The sequence below is a fragment of the Tamandua tetradactyla genome, chromosome 11, assembly GCF_023851605.1.
Source record: "Tamandua tetradactyla isolate mTamTet1 chromosome 11, mTamTet1.pri, whole genome shotgun sequence".
Taxonomy (NCBI): Eukaryota; Metazoa; Chordata; class Mammalia; order Pilosa; family Myrmecophagidae; genus Tamandua; species Tamandua tetradactyla.
Window position 1 is genome coordinate 8453966 of NC_135337.1, and position 17145 is coordinate 8471110.

Genomic DNA, 17145 nt, shown 5'->3' on the forward strand with positions numbered 1-17145 from the left:
TCTTTTAAAAGGGGAGACATTTGGAGGGAGCCCAAAGCTGACATAGATACAGATATCTGCAGATGCTTGGAGTGCTGACAGGGAGAGGAGACACCTAGACATGGATGTTTGGAGATGCAAAGCCCAGCAGACATCACCATGTGTCTTCCCATCAGATGCTAAGCAAGCCAGAATCCAGAGTTGTGTCCCAGAGGAGGTAAGTGAAGGCCTACAGATGCTTAAAGAGGAAACCACTGACATCAGAAGGTGGAAGCAATGGAACTGGGAACAAGGACCAGCAGACACCAGCCACATGCCTTCCCATGTGACAGGCATCAACCTTTCTTGAGTCAAGGTATCTTTCTCTGGATGCCTTAGTTTGGACATTCTTATGGCCTTATCTGTAAACTTGTAACTTAATAAATTCCCATTATAAAAGCCAACACATTTTTGCTATTTCGCACTTCTGGCAGCATTAACAAACTAAAATGGTATCTTATTTTTCATAGACAGTCATAAAAGAACCAAGGAAATGGAAATTCACTTCCACTGTATTGTGATTCCATTCAAATGCAAGTAATCACTACATTTTTGCTTTTCTCAGGCAAGGCACTGTCCTGTTATCTCAGCGTAGAGTTCTAAGCTACTGTTACCCTCTGGGGAGAGCTATGTTTTGTTGGATTTTGTGTAATGAGGTTGCAGCCTATGTACACCCTCTGGGAGAATATCTGAGCATTCCAAATTCTTTCAAAAAAGGAGAACTTGGCATCTGACTTCTTTTAAATACAAACAAATGGAGAGGCCATTTTAAAAACTGATATAAACCTAAAACCAAATACAGGTCATAGCAGTCTCCTCGGTGGCAGTTTGCCCCTGCTGCATATTCACCATGACCATACCAAGCTATTCTTGAATATTTGCAATAATATGATTTTATTACTGCCTTTGGGAGGCTAGCTCATATTCACTGTAAACTTTCTTCTTAATTAATCTGAATCCTATTTAAGTAATTTTTTCCTCATTATTAACAGCTTACCTTTTCCCACTACCTTTAATAGATTTTAATCCTTGTCACACATGGCAAACACTAACATCGTGATTAACCGATATTTTTCTCCCAAGGGGAGAATTTCATGAACTGCTTCATTTTCTGCATCAGCATTTAGATGAATTTCTTTGTATCAAATCCATTATTGAAAGATTCCTATACCACTGTGTAATTTGAAAACTCTGTGTTCTAGCAGAGTTTGCTATTAGGTAAAATGTTGCATAGCAAACCTTATTTTCCTGTATCAAATGTTACATGATTAAGTGTAGGGATAGAATGGATAAGCAAAGTAACCCTTGGAATAGGAAAAGCAGCGAAAACGAGAGAGGAGGACAGAATGTCATGTCAGGAACTGATGAAGCCTGAACCTGGATGGGGGATGGAACCGAAATTCTGTGGCTGTATTTGTTTTCCCAGGGCTTTCTGCCTAGATAGCTTCCTGGGTCACAAACATAATGAGATCTCCGTGGAAGGGAAGGGCAATTTCCGAGGAACAAGACGAGGGAAAGGTGGCTCATCCTTCTTTCATTTCCTCCCCCTTTCTCCTGGATGAAAGCCAGGTCTGCATCAGAAGGTCAACCTCAACGAAATGGACCCATTGATATTGGTGCTCTGCTCTTTGGGACTGAGTCTAAACCACCTCCTGTACTTAATACAGGCAGTTGCAGTATTTGCGTGGTTGCAGGATAGAAGGAAAGAATTTCATACAATCTAATGTTCCAGTTAATGAAATGCCAAATAGCTGCTGGCTATAAATGTCAAAATGTGCATGACTTTCCTTGCTTTTAAAGACATTTGTGTCACTTAAAAAGCAGCTTTCCATGTGAATGATTTTCCTTACATTAAAAACATTTCTGCCTTTTAAGAAGGCAGATTTACTTCACTATGAACCTAGTATTGCTTGATCCGTATTTGCTGCAGGTTTGGTATTTTTCAGGAGTCTTCTTTCTGATGCTTTTATAGGTAACATTGCATATACTTGATTCTGCTGCTTTTCTCTACCCTGAATAAGCATTTGCCAAGAAAGACCACCAAAATGGAAAGTACTAAGAATGGGGACAATTTCTTACTTATTAGAATCTGTATCTCCAGAGCCTAGGACAGTGCTTGACATATAAAATTCTGGATTCACTTCCTGTTAATTAAATTGTACAGTAAATTATTATCTTAGCCTTTTCTTTTTACTGATGTGTTTCCCTACAGTGTGCACTGAAATGTGGGGTACACGTTTTGGAAAATTCTGTGTTGTCAGTTATATTGCATCAGTAGTATGTTCTGGGGCTTTATGAGGAAACTTCTTGAGTTTTGTTTTGTTTTGTTTTTCTGTTGGCTTGACATGGCTTCTCGCAAATGACCTGATTCTACAGCAAATATCTATTACCTCCCGGTGTCTGTTATCCACTGACCCATTTTTCTGGGAGCTACTTCTTTTCTAACTTCTCATGTTGTTGAGGTGTTTAGTTGCTTCTATATCTGACCTCATTTACAGAAGTAGAACGACTTAGAAAACCAAGAGCAGTTTTTAGAGAGTTGAAAGTAAGAGACTGGTGGAGGCCAGCAAAGAGATTCAACAGATGTAGGACCCAATTATCTTAACTTGTGAATCAACCATCAGGTCGTGTCTACCATCCACCTCCAGAGGAAGAAATTTTATAGGCACGGAGATGCCAGTTGGAACCTTAATGACTTATCACAAATTTCTCTATTAATGAATTTCCACTCCCTCTCCCTAGTTCTAAGATATCCCTTCAATGACCTTTTTAACTTTGATGTTTCTGCTTTAGGAGCATAACCCTTCCCAACCATTTCCAGGTTCAGCACTATCCCTGCCCAGGACCCCCTCACCTGCCAGCCACCCCAGCCTACCCCAGCCCACCCCATCACCTTTCACCATTTCTTGTTTTGTTTTGTTTGCAATCATATTACTCTGGAAAAATCCACTTGGTTTTAAATTATAGAGTCTCTCTTGCAATTCTCTTTAGTGGATACTCTCCTTTTCTAGCTCACGTTGTCTCTAGAGAGACAGGTTGAGAAGACATCAGTATACTCGACTCTCCACATCACTTTCTAGACCATTGCTCCCCTGACTTTTACCTCCAAACTTCCATGAATGGCCCCACCATGCTCAATATTTCAAGGGTTTGACAGCAACCCCTTTTCTATGTTGGGCTATGGATTATACCTCTATATCTCATATCTACTTCTTAATCCTTGCCCATGGCTGCCACAAACACTCAAAATCTCCTTACTTTTGCCCGAACTATTTTTATGGCATTCAACTAGTCATCTTGATGCCAGTCTCTCCTTCCCTTACCCTTAACCTGTTTTCCACCCTGCATGCTGCCTATTTAATCTAAAATTCCGAGGTAGTAAAAAAAACCTTCCAAGATTTCTTTCCTTATTAAAATTTAACCCAAACTCCTCAGCATCAGCCTGGCACTAAGTCTCCCTATTGTATGGCTCCAAAACTTGCATTCCCTCTCTTATATTTCAGTGTTCTCCCCTTCATCCAATCTAGAATATGTACTATTCTTGCCCTGTAGGATTTTCTGCTTTTTTTAAAAATATTTTTATTGTAAACACAAACAAACATACAAACAATCTTGACACACAAATATTCTATACATGGTGCACAATCAGTGCCTCATAATATCATCACATAGTTGTGTATTCATCACCGTGATCATTGTTTTGAATATTTGCATCACTCCAGCAAAAGAAAAAAGAAAAAACCCATACATGCCATACCCCTTACTCCACCCTCTCATTGACCACCAGTATTTCAATCTACACAATTTATTTTAACCCTTGTTCCCCCTATTATTTGTTTATTTTTTTATCTATATGCTTTACTCATCTGTCCATACCATGGATAAAAGGAGCATCAGACACAAGGTTTTCACAATCACACAGTCACACTGCAAAAGGTTTATCATTAGGATTTTCTGCTTTTAATAATGATAGCAACAATTGGAATTTATTGAGCATTAACTATATCCCAAACACTGCATTAAGCACTTCGCATTTAATCAAATCAACAATAATGCAGTGTAGGAGGTATTATCCCACTTTGACACATGAAAATCTTTTACAGGGATTTCCCAAGGTCACATAACTAGAAAGTGGCAGACCCAGATTTGAATCTATGTCTGACTCTCTAAAGCTCTTTCCTTTTAAATGTACTGCTCTTGACTGGTCAAAATTCTATGCCTCCTCCAAGAACCATTTCAAATGCGTTGTTCTGGTTTGGAGCTGTTATACCTCAGAAAAGCCATATTCTTTTAATCGAATCTTGTGGGGGCAGGCCTGTCGTTGGGTGGGGCCTCTTTATTAGGTTATTTTCTTGGAGCTGTGACTCACCCAATTCAAGTTGGGTCTTAATACTTTCCTGGAGCCCTTTATGAGGGAGGGCTGGTACAGAGCGCAGAGAGAAACCAAGACACAGATGTCTGGAGATGCTAAAGGAGCTGAGAGAGCCATGTGAACCCAGAAGCCAGGAAAGAACGGGAGAAGATGTTGCTAAGTGCCTGCCTATGTGACAGAGAAACTCCAGACCTGATCAGCCTCTCTTAGAGAAAGTATCCTCTTGTTGGTGCCTTAATTTGGACACTTTCACTGCCTTAGAATTGTAACTTTTAACTTAATAAATCCCCTTTATAAAAGCCAGTCAATTTCTGGTATATTGTATTCTGACAGCATGAGCAAATCAAAACATGCATCATCCTTCCTAAAACCATTTTCATCCTTCTGACCAATGTGATCACTCCTTACAGTACTTAGATCGAAACTCTCTTGCTTCTCAAAATATACGGCCTTATTCTGAAGCCTTATACACACTTTAATTAGCCTTTTCAAAAGGCAATTGATAATAGAATGTGGTTGCTGCCCTACTGGAGTTTACATACCCGGTGGTACTTACTGTTTTTAAATTTCTTTTAAACACAGTAGTCATTTATTACATGGTTATTGCACTGATTCAATGTCTATCATTTATCTGTCTTATCATCCATCTGCACCCTGGTAGTTTTTAATGGAGGATTCTTCCAGAATGCTTTCCCAGACCACCTTTTTTCAGAACACTGCAGCCACAGTGGCTTTCTGCAACCTCTTTTTTTCTTTTCTCAAAAACCTTTTTTTTTCTTAAACTTTTAATTTTAAAATAAAATCAAACTTACAGGACAGTTGCAAAAATAGTCAAACCCCACACAATCACAACTGAACTTCAACATAACTTCCTTTGGTGGTTTGAAGCTCTACATATCCCCCATAAAATTATGTCCTTAGATCTAATCCATTCTTGTATATGTAAACACATTGTAAGTAGGACCTTTTGACAAGACTACTCTAGTTAAGGTGTGACTTACCTCATTAAGGATTGACCTTAATCCTCTTACAGGAGGCTTTTATAAAAAGAGAGAGAAAGACATGGAAGCCAGAAGCTGCAATCAATGAGCCCTCCAAGAGAAGCAGAGCCCAGCAGACGCTACCATGTTCCCTGCTATGTGTCATAGGAACAACGGTTGCCAGCAGCCGGTCTTCGGAAAGAAAGCATCACCTTGATGATACTCTGATTTGGACATTGTCTCAACCTCAAACTGTAAGCTAATAAATTTCCACTGTTTAAGCCCATCACATTTCATGGTATATACTTTCAGCAGCCTAGGAAACTAAAACACCTCCATTCTCAGATCCACCAATTTTAACATTTTGCCACATTTTCTGTGTCATTCTATCTGTATATCTATTTACTTTCTCTCTCTCTATTAATTTTCTAGACATTTGAGAATAGGTTGAATACATCATACTCTTTAAACGCATAACGCTTTCATGTACATTTCCTAAGAACAAGAATATTCATTTCTGCAACCACATCCAGTAGAGTTATCAAGTTCAAAAATTTTAACATTAATATAAAGCTCATACTCTATATTTCAATTTTTTTCTTATTTTGCAACAATGTCCTTTGGGGCCTTTTCTCTGTACTCTACTTTCTGTCTCCATGCATTTACATATTCTAGCTATTTCATCTAAGTGGAATCCTACAATATCTGTCCCTTTGTGTCTGATTTATTTCACTCAACATGATGTCTTAAAGGTCCATCCACGTGGTATCATGATCAGGACTTCGTTCCTTTTTAATGTTGAGTAATATTCCTTTTCATGTATATCCAATATTTTGTTTATTCATTCATCCACTGTCATTTGGATTGCTTCCACCTTTTGACAATTGTGAAAAAGATCGCTATGAACATCAGTGTGCAAATCTCTGTTTGAATCCTTGCTTTCAATTCTTTTGGGTATATGGTTAGAAATGGTTAGAAGTGGAATTGCTGAGTTGTGTGGTAATTTTATAATTAACTTTCTGAGGAACTACCAAACTATTTCCATAACGGTTGCACAATTTTACACCATCATTTCATCTTCAATGTACAAGGTTTCCTATTTCTCTATAGCCTCTCCAACACTTGTAATTTTCCAGTAGTTACCATTCCAGTGGGTATGAAAGGTTATCTAATTTTGGTTTTGGTTTTGATTTGCATTTCCTTAGTGGCTAATGATGTTGAGCATCTTTTCATGTGCATATTGGTTATTTGTATATCTTCTTTGGAATAATATCTGTGCTGGTCTGAATCTGTGGTGGACCCCAGAAAAGCCATACCCTTTAATCCTCACTCAATATTTCTGGGTGGGAGCATTTTGATTGTTTCCATGAAGATGTGACCTGCCCAACTGTGGGTGGTAACTTTTGATTAGATGATTTCCATGGAGGTGTGTCTCCACCCACTGAAGGTGGAGTTGCTTGCTGGAATCCTTTAAAAGAGGAAATATTTTGGAGAGAGTCCCTTTTGGTAGAGCCACGGGAAAGCCAGCAGACGCTGCCGTGTTCGCCATGTGCCCTTCCAGCTGAGAGAGAAACATTGAACATCATCGGCCTTCTTGAACCAAGGTATCTTTCCCTGGATACCTTAAATTGGACATGTCTATAGACTTGATTTAATTGGGACATTTTCTCGGCCTTAGAACTGTAAACTAGCAAATTATTAAATTCCCCTTTTTGGTATATTACATTCCAGCAGCTAGCAAACTAGAACAATATCTGTTCAAGTTATTGTGTAAAAAAGTGCATGCTCTATACCAATGAATTTTTTGTTCAACCAAAACAGTAAACTGTTTATATAAGTATAATCTTAGGGTTCATGTCCTCAGGTGCTTTTTTTTAGGTCCCACTTATTCTGGAATCTAATGTGAAGATAGCTTGTTTCTTGCTCAACAGCACTGGGGGAAAATCAGGAAGAGAAATGAGAGGTGAAAGTGACAGTAAGTGGCAGAAACAGGATTTAAATCTAGGTGTGTTTGATGGAAATGATCTTGTTCTTAACCAGTCTGCTATACTGCATCTCAAAACGATTGTAGAGCTATTACGTTGCCTACAAATACAGTCCTGCAGTTTTGAGAATAAGCTCTGTCTACTGGGATTAGAATTTGTGTTTTTCCTAAACAATTTTGCTCCCCACTGGTAATTTAAGATGGGGGCTCTTTGTTCTGTTTCTTGTTTGTTTTTTGGCATAGAGGAAATGCCCCTACTATTTGTCAAAGAGGAATCTCTTTTAAGTATGTTAGGTTCTACCCCTCTTAAGGGTTAATAGAAACAGCTGATCCTATTATTATCAGCTTTTCCTATTACATCTTCAAGAAGGCAACTTCCAGTTTGGGGGTTACATTGCTCATCACTCTTGCATCTTCTGTCATGCAAAACTGAAGTTAAATCTAACTGAGAGGATGAAGAATAATATTTAACTGCTTGAATGTCCCTCTCTGCTCTGAAGCAGAGATAGATCTGGTTTGCAATTCAATATAGGGGATATGGGAGGGAAAGCACAAATTAAATATGTACATCTGATAAGAAATCTGTTAGAAAAGACCTTTTCACTGCTTTCTAAGTAGCATTAAAAAATTTTTATGTGGTACCTGAGGTTCTTCATAAAATGGTCATTCTTTACTACTCCGGCCTCTTTTCTCATTATTTCTCTGTCTAATTTTTATTCCAGACATGCTGAATTTCTTATAGGTTTTCCCAAAACACATGCTTTTTATTCCCACTGAAACTCTGCACATGTTCATCCTCATTTCCTTACCCTGCCTAACCCCTACTGGGGCTTCAGGACTATACTCAATTGGCAACCCCTTCTTGGCTCCCTAACTGCCCCAAACAATGTCAGGAGCCCCTTTTTATATCTATTCTGCATATTTTTCATTGGTAGCAGATGTCTTACTGATTTGCCATTGCTTGTTAACTTAATCTGTCTTCCCATTCAGTATGTAAACTCCCTGAGGGCAGGAGTGGACTGCGTCTTGTCCACTGTTAGGTTCCCACAACTTGGGTGGTATTTGAAACACAGTAAATGATTATTATATTTTTACTGGATGAATGAATAAATGGATGAAAGAATGAACTCTTTTCTAAAATGAGACACTCATTCTAGACAATCAGCTTTATAGGTATTAGATCGAAATATTATCCCTCATGACTTTGGTATTCTTTGAAGGATTTGAAAGACTGAATTACAGTAGGAGCACCCAAATTATGAAAACATTTGAGCAACTGCCAGATTTTGTTTAGCATATGCATACTTTGCATCTTGATATTTTATTTGCAAAGAAATTACTCTTCTGGGAAATATTATAGACATTCCTAGTGAATATACCAGCAAAAAGATGGATCAGCTTAAATTAATCTGAGAAACTAAATATAACTGAGTGGAAAAGAAATAATGCTTAGTGTTATTAAGAAGGAAAGCACACGCTATATTTTTTCTGTAATCAATTGCAAATTTACATTTGATAACTCTGGTTGTTGTTTAATCAAAAATGATTATCCTTCTTGATTAGGAGCATTTTTTTTTAAGGAAAAGGAATTGCTAATTAGTTTGCTATCACTCTGTTGAAGGTGTTTGCAATTAAATTGAGAAGGTAAAGAAAGCTGCAAATGATTCAAATGCTGAAATGTAGTTACTAAATATTGAAGAAGTTCCTCTTTCAAACTGTGTGAGGTTTTAAACTTCTTGGAAAAAAAAAACACCCTGGTGTCTAAAAGGGTATTCTTTAAGAATGCAGAAAAAAATAATCTCTGAACTCTCAGTTGAGACTAAAGAGCCATTTTTATTATATCTGTACCTAAAAAAGGAAAGCAAATGGCTACTATGTGTTCAGATATATTTATTAAAAAGGCATGATATTTGACCATCCTAAAGTTATTTGTTCTCTTCACTAATAAGGTACTGACAGTGCATAACAGCGGCTTCTGATTAGGTCATGTCAAACCTGGTTCATGAGCTTCAAGATTCACACGGCAGATTAGCACCCATTGCTTACACCCTAGAGCCTGAATGGATTCAGCATTAGTCATTCTGTAAAGTAATCGACAGTTTACTTGTCTTTCTTCTTCTAATTCACATACTCCTTGGGAACGCGAATTGTGGCCACGCTAACGTCACATCGCCAATGCAGTGACCAAAAATTATTTTGTCAGGAACAGAAATCAGTCATGATCTTAAACTTGTAATAGGCATTTCCGTGTTCAGCCATTTTTCAGGTCATCTTCAAGCAACTTAACAATTGTGGGGGCAGGCAGTGCAACAGTGGCTCAGTGGCCGAGTTCTCGCCTCTCATGCCAGAGACCCAGGTTCAATCCCCGGAGCCTGCCCATGTGAAAAGAAAAAAATTGTGGGAGCAATTCAAAAAGCATTTTAAAGGGTTTGACCCTGGGAAAACTGCCTAACACTAATCTTTGTCCCCTCCCTGCTATTTCCCATATACCCATATTCCCTCCCCAAGCACCCATTCAGCAGGAACAAAAGTAACAAACATTGGGCAGTTCCAAGACTTGTGAAGTTCTTAAATTAGGGGTGCTTGGTCTATAGCTTTTGACCCACTTTTGTTTTCTTAGGGAAGGGCCTGACCAGAAGTTCTCGTCTTCTTTCCCTAGAGTTAGCCAAAGTCAAATGGGCCTTTTCTTCTGTGATTGGCCTTCTTTCTAATCTCAAGTTGCCATTCATTCTTATTATGATAAATAATTTATCAATAATATAATATCAATAAAATATTCACCTTCCCTTTCTAAAAATGGGTAATGGGCATTTCTGAAGACCTAGTCTTTGCTAAGGAAGCTTCCACTTGGGACATTACTTCACAGTGACTACTGGGAACATTTGGGCTTCAAGTCCATCTGCACAAATTCATTGATTTATTCATTTATGAACTATTTATTGAGAGCCCACTTAGTGCTTAGGCCCTAGTAATACAATAGTGAGCAAAAATGGATAAGGACCAGGCTCTCCTAGAGCCAGCTGTCTAGTTGGACACAAAGGGCAATGATAATCTATATTAAGGGGCATGAAAGAAATGCATCCAGCACTGACAACATCTTAAAAAGAGACCCCTCCTAGGTTGGGGTGATCAAGGAATGCATACCCATGAGAGAGATTTGGTGAGTATGCTAATGCCCAAAGGCCTGAGTTCTAGCTCCAACTAGGTCAGTAGTTGGCTTTATGACTTTAGGAGTGGCACCGAACCTATTTTCACCTCATTTACTTCACTATGAAATGAGGGTGTTTTAGTAGGTATTCTTTAGGTCCTTTCCATTTCCAACCAGCTTTTAAAATTTATTAACAACTTTATTGAGGTGTAATTTGTGTACCATAAAATTCTCCCATTTTAAACTTACAATTAAATGACTTTTAGTCATTTTTACAAAGGTGTACAACCATCACTGCAGCCTAATTTTAGAACATTTCCATCACCCTAAACAGAAATCTCCTGCCCATTTATAGTCTCTTCCCATTCACACCCCCAGCCCTAGGCAGCCACTAAACTACTTTCTGTTTCTACAGATTTGCTTTATTGGATTATGTCATAAAAATGGAATCCTACAATGTATATTCTTTTGTGCCTGGTTTCTTTCATTGAATATGATTTTTTGTTTTGTTTTGTGCATGGTCCAGGAATTGAACTGGGTCTTCCACATAGAAGGTAAGCATTCTACCACTGAACTACCTGTGCGCCTGAACATTATGTTTTTGAGATGTATCCATGTTGTAAGGTTCATCCATGTTGGAGCATATATTACTACTGTGTTACTTTTTATTGGCAAAAACATTCCATTGTATGGCTATGTCACGTTCTAGAAATCCATTTAACAATTGATGGTTATGTTTCTGATTTTTGACTGTTGTGAATAATGCAGCTATGAACATTTGCATAAAAGTCTTTGGGTGACATCTAGACAGAAGAACAATAGGGAACCCATTTATCACAAGTGCACATGGATCATTCTCTAGGATAGACCATATGTTAAGTTAGAAAACAAGTGTCAATAAACTTTTAAAAATTGAATCATACAAACTATTTTCTCTGACCACAAGGGAATGAAGTTAAGAATCAATAACAGAGGGGGAAATGGAAAATTTAGAATGTGTAGAAATTAAACAAATCACTCTTAAACAAACCCTGGGTCAAAGAAGAAATCACAAGGGAAATTAGGAAATATCTTGAAACAAGAAAATGAAAACACAACATACCAAAACTCTTGGAATGTAGCAAAGGCAATGTTCAGAGGGGAATTTGTAGCTGTAAATTTTCTCATTAAAAAAGAAGAAAGATCTCAAATCAGTAACCTAACCTCACACCTGAAGGAACTAGAAAAAGAAGAGCAAACTAAACTTAAAGCAAGAAGAAGGAAGAAAATAATAAATATTAGCATTAAAATAAATGAAATAGGGAATGGGAAAACAATAGAATCAATGAAACCAAAGTTGGTTCTTTGAAAAGATCAATAAAACTGACAAAACTTCAGCTAGACTAACAAAGGAAATGAAAATCATAAAATTCAGAAATGAAATGGGGAGCATTACTACTGACCTTATTGAAATCAAAAGGATGATACTATGAACAATTGTATGCCAACAAATTAGATAATCTAGATGAAACAGTCAAATTCCTAGAAACACACAAATTACCTAAACTAACTTAAAATGAAACAGAAGATCTCAAAAGGTCAATAAAAAGAAAATACTTTCAATCAGTAATCAAAAACCTTCCAACAAAGTCCAGAGTCAGATGGCGTCAGTGGGGAATTAATCAAATATTCAAATTGGAATTAACATCAGTCTGTCTCAAATTTTTCTGAAAAACACTTTCTAATTCATTCCAAGTGAATAGCATCACTAGAAAATCAAAGCCAGATAAAGATATCACAAGAAAAGCAAATTAAAGATCAGTATCTATTAACATATTGATGCAAAAAACTCAACATTAGCAAGCTGAAACAGCATGTTAAAAGCATTACACCATGACCAAGTAGGATTTATCCTAGGAATGCAAGGTTGGTTCAACATAAGAAAATCAATCAATGTAATACACTGAAATAATAGAATGAAGAAAAAAAAGACACACAATCATCTCAACTGATGCAGAAAAGGAATTTGACAAAATTCAGAATCTTCTGTTGATAAAAACCTCAGAAAACTAGGAATAGAAGGGAACCGCTTCAATATGACAAAGGACATTTATGAAAAACCCACAACTAACAGACTCAATGATGAAAGACTGAAAGCATTCCCCCTAAGAATAGGCTTAAGATAAGATGTCTGCCTTCGCTACTGCTATTCAACATTGTATTGGAAGTTCTGGCCAGATTGATACAGCAAGAAAAAGAAACAAAAGACATCTAAATTGGAAAGGAAGAAGTAAAAATATCTCTATTTGCAGATGGTATGACTCTACTTATAGAAAATCCCAAGGAATTTACAAGAAGGCTATTAGAATTCAGCCAGCTGGTGGGATACAATATCAACACACAAAAACTAGTGGTGTTTCCGAACATTGGCGATGAACAATTTGAAAAGGAACCTAAGAAAACAATTCTGTTTACAATAGCAACTAAAATAATCAAATATCTAAGAATAAATTTTACTGAGGATTTTGTAAAGGACTTGTAAATGAAAAACAACAAATCATTGCTGAAAGAAACTAAAGACTTAAATAAATGAAAAGATATCCTACCTTCATGATGGTAAGGTTTAGTATTGTTAAGATGTCAATACTACCTAAAGCAATTAACAGATTCAACACAATCCCAATCAAAATCCCAACAGCCAGTAGCCACCATGGCAGTATCTTCAGCTGGTAGCTAGTCCAGTCTCTCTGGGACATGTGCTCATCACCTGACTCAGCTGCCCAGCTGAGGAGACACAAGGGAAGTCACTGCCACCAGCTGGACCCTCTGCAGCACTGCCCAAAGAGCCAGGCCCCTCAGCCTCACCACCCTGCCTGACCCCTGTCCGTCCATGCCTTTGGAGAAGACCTTCAATCAGTGCTGCACGTTCAAACAAAGAGCAGATGTCTGACTTATCTGAGAGCAGCATCCTACCAAAATCCTAGTGATAACAGAAAGCTACAAGGGTGAGAAGCAGTTTCTTGCACTGGATAAAATCAAGTTCCTAGTACCCGATCACATCAACCTGAGTGAAGGTGCTTGCAACCGAATCTTAATCAAGCCTTTTTCCTATCGATGAGTTCACACAGCATGGTGAGGGTTTCCAAACCATTTTTTGAAGTATATGAAAGTGAGAAGGATGGAGATGGATTCCTGTATATGGTATAAGACTCTCAGAGACATCTGAAATGAGATTATCAGTGGAAGGCTAGTAAAATGTATGTACTCTAGAATTTTTAAAACCCTTTCCAAGGGAAAAAGAATAGGTTGCTAGTGACTGAGACTGATTAGTTCATCTAATCACAGATCATCAAAACAGTAGTGCTTCCACCTAAGAGTTTAAGGAAGTTGTATTTATATTTTAGGCAGAAAAACTGAGCTCCAAGTGAGTACATTCAAGTGTGGCAAACTATACTATTTAACCTAGGGCATCTTGTTTTCAAATTTTGGAAGTTTTAAAATAAAATACTATTTCAAATTGCCAATAAAAGAAACCATCAATTTATTTTAATCTTCTTTTTTGTTTTTCCCACTAAAAGGAACTTGCAATTTGAGCAGTAACTTACAGACATTCAGGGAGACATTGTCTTCTCTTTAGGTTCGTAAAACTGCTGACTTTTTATAGAAGAGTTTCCATTCAACTCAACAAGTTACCGTAAGAGGGTCTTAGGCATACATTGTCAAACATAACCCACCAGAAAATAATTTGCCTTTAACAGTTGGTACAAAGCAGGGGTCATGGGAGTGGATAAAAACAACTCTGACTTTGAACTGCTTTTTAAGTTTCCCAGTTCCTAATAGGACATAACCAATTTCGGTTTCCTGCAGCATTAAGTTTGATAAAGTACCAAGCTACTGTTGCTTTGGTTTGTTCTCTAGACTGTTACATATAGAAAAGCACCACTGTTTCATAGGAATCTTGAATAACTTCTAATTTTAATCTACCATCTAAAAAGGGCCCCAGAGAAAAAAGGGTTGGCATCTCTTATTTTGGATTTTCTCTAAGAACTCAAACTAGTGATTTGGTAAATAAACCAGCAGTTGTATTTGTTTCATTCTTGAGGACAAATTACTACCAAGTCTAACCTCTGCCATCCTGTACCTATGAAACTGAATTTTTTCAAAATCCTTAAATGGAGGACTTTGTGTTTATTGCTGTAAAATTTCATCATTTAGGTTTCAACTTATCATTACAAGTTTAAGATAACGTAGCATCTTGTTTTCATTGACTAGTCCCGCCAGCTTTGTATTGCCTGAAATATTTGTTAAATATGTCTTGAATATCACTGAGACACTGAAAACAGGACTTAGCTGAAGTCCACAATGACTTCTTCTCATGTCCTTTATCAGTCCTTTTTTTTTTTTTTGCGTGGGCAGGTTCCAGGAATTGAACGCAGGTCTCTGGCAGGCGAGAACCCTGCCACTGTGCCACCTCTGCCCTCCCCGGTCCTTTTTGTTTTTAATACATAATCAACCAACCCAGGTGCTTTTCATTACATTTTTATTGGGTATCTCCCATGTGCCAGTCCTTGTGCTTGGTGCTGGTGTGCAAAGATGAGTACACACATGCACACACACACAGGCCCTAATATCTCTTCCTTTAAGAACTCCGAATTTCCATACTTTATTAACAAATGTATCATAAAAGATGCAAAAGGCTTCACCAAAATCTAGAAACAACAATACTTAATGTATAGTAATTACAATAGCAATTATATAGCAAAGGCAAAGTCTTTTTTGGTTCAAACCCAGTCTGATCAACTTTCTTCCTCTAGGACTGCTATTACAAAATTCCTATGAATACATTTAATTTTTTTTTTTTTTGGTTATATTTCTGCTTTAATAGAATCATTTGAAAATGTACATATATCCAGAGAAAAAGGTAAAGAAGTATGAGGCATTGAGAATATGGCTGTGCTTTAATTTGGGTCTTAAGTTTCTAACTATAACAGAGACCACACTTTTAAACAACGTCCACTAGCTCTGCAAACACATCCAATCATAATATTATAGTAATATACCTTACACTATAAAACACATCAAATATCCACTCCGTAAACTCACAGTGTGTTGTCTTTTGATTTTTTTCGTAAGAAAAGGGACATCTGTAATTCACATTCAGAGGCATGTTCCTGAAGACTAAAAAGTTATGAAATATTGCCTGTCGATTTGCTTCTCAAACACTTTTTTAAAAACAGCATAATTTATTCTTTAAAGCAATTTTATGGACATGGGGAGTGTAGTTAATTTCATAGTCAGGTTGGTTGAATACGATACAAAGAGAAGGCACGTATTTTCCAGAACAATATGATAGATATCAGCATTAAAACATAAGTTTTTAACATTCCAGGAGGAAAAGAAAGTGATATAAATGTAAGCTTCCTTTCAGATATTTAAAAATTCCTATAAAATTTTTGGTCCCAAGATCATTTAACTACGGTACACAAAAGTTTCCAAATACATTGCCTGGTGTCAGGGTGGGGAAAATCCCTCTCTTTTATATAATAAAGTCGTCTTCTGCTCCACCTTGATCTAGGTTCTGGTAACCTGCGGGCGGATTCCTCTTAAGAGGCTGAGTGCTGAAATGGAGAGCATCCTCTTCATCCACTGGTTGGTATTCTTGCTCGATTCCGAGTGGGAAGCCAATTCCAGAGCCTGAGCCAGAGCCGGAGCCTGATCCAGAATAGTCCTCGGAAAGAGGGAAGACGTCGTGCACGTTCTGGACCCTCGTCATCGAAAAAGGGTCAGTCCTCAGAGGAAGGATCCTGTTAGATTCACCAGAAGGTAGGTCAAACATTGGTCCCTTTTCCTCAATGCAGTTTGCAGAATTACTGTCCGGACTGCAGTGTACCCATTGGTACCTGGCTCTCCGCATGGGATAACCTTGAACTGAAGATTCCCAAAACAGGACGAGGGAGATGGCCAGGACAAGCCCGCTGCTGGAGAGGAAGCCCCGCATGGTGACCAGCACAGCACGCTTGGCCCCGCCGCAGCACAGCCACCCCACGACCAGGAACCGTAAGCAGGGTGCTTGCTGTCCCTTTTAGACAAGGTTCCGAAACCTCAAACCCTGCCCAGAACGCACGTCACAATTTCCTCTCTCTGGCTTCTGTCCCTGTCCCTGCTTGTGCTTCCAAGCAATACATTTAATTTCATTTCATAGTTTTCTGGCCTGACTTGCCCTAAACAATTTTTCAAGTTCTAACCAATCGTTAAACAATTTTTATGCTGAACTTAAATATCCAGTAAAGATTCTGTTTGGTTTGCATTTAGATGATTCATTAAATCCATGGTTTTCATTACAGTAATATTTAGAGGACTAATTATCCCTGAGTAATCACAGAGCACAATGCAACTTTAAATGTCATCCCAAGTGCAGGTTAGAAGCAAATTTGCTTATTAAATTATGAATGTTTTACTTTACACTGGCCGTTGAATAATTAAAAATGAACATGATACTTAATTTCAAAAATGAATTAAAAAATGGAATGTCAGTAGCTCTGCATCAACTCAGTAACAGTCTAAACTGAGTTCATTTTCCCAAAAATCAAAAGCCACCATTGAGTCTTGATTATTTGGGGGTCGCAATTTTCAAATATGATTTTCAAGTAATTTATTTCACTAA

The 17145-nt window shown here is 37.7% G+C and overlaps 2 pseudogenes; one reads left to right on the forward strand and one right to left on the reverse strand.

Annotated features, from left to right (window-relative positions):
* The first annotated feature begins 13371 nt into the window (after positions 1–13371).
* On the forward strand, positions 13372–13688 carry LOC143649372 (microtubule-associated protein 1 light chain 3 beta pseudogene; annotated as a pseudogene).
* Positions 13689–15342: 1654 nt separating this feature from the next.
* LOC143649373 (serglycin pseudogene) lies at positions 15343–16572 on the reverse strand (annotated as a pseudogene).
* Positions 16573–17145: the final 573 nt, after the last annotated feature.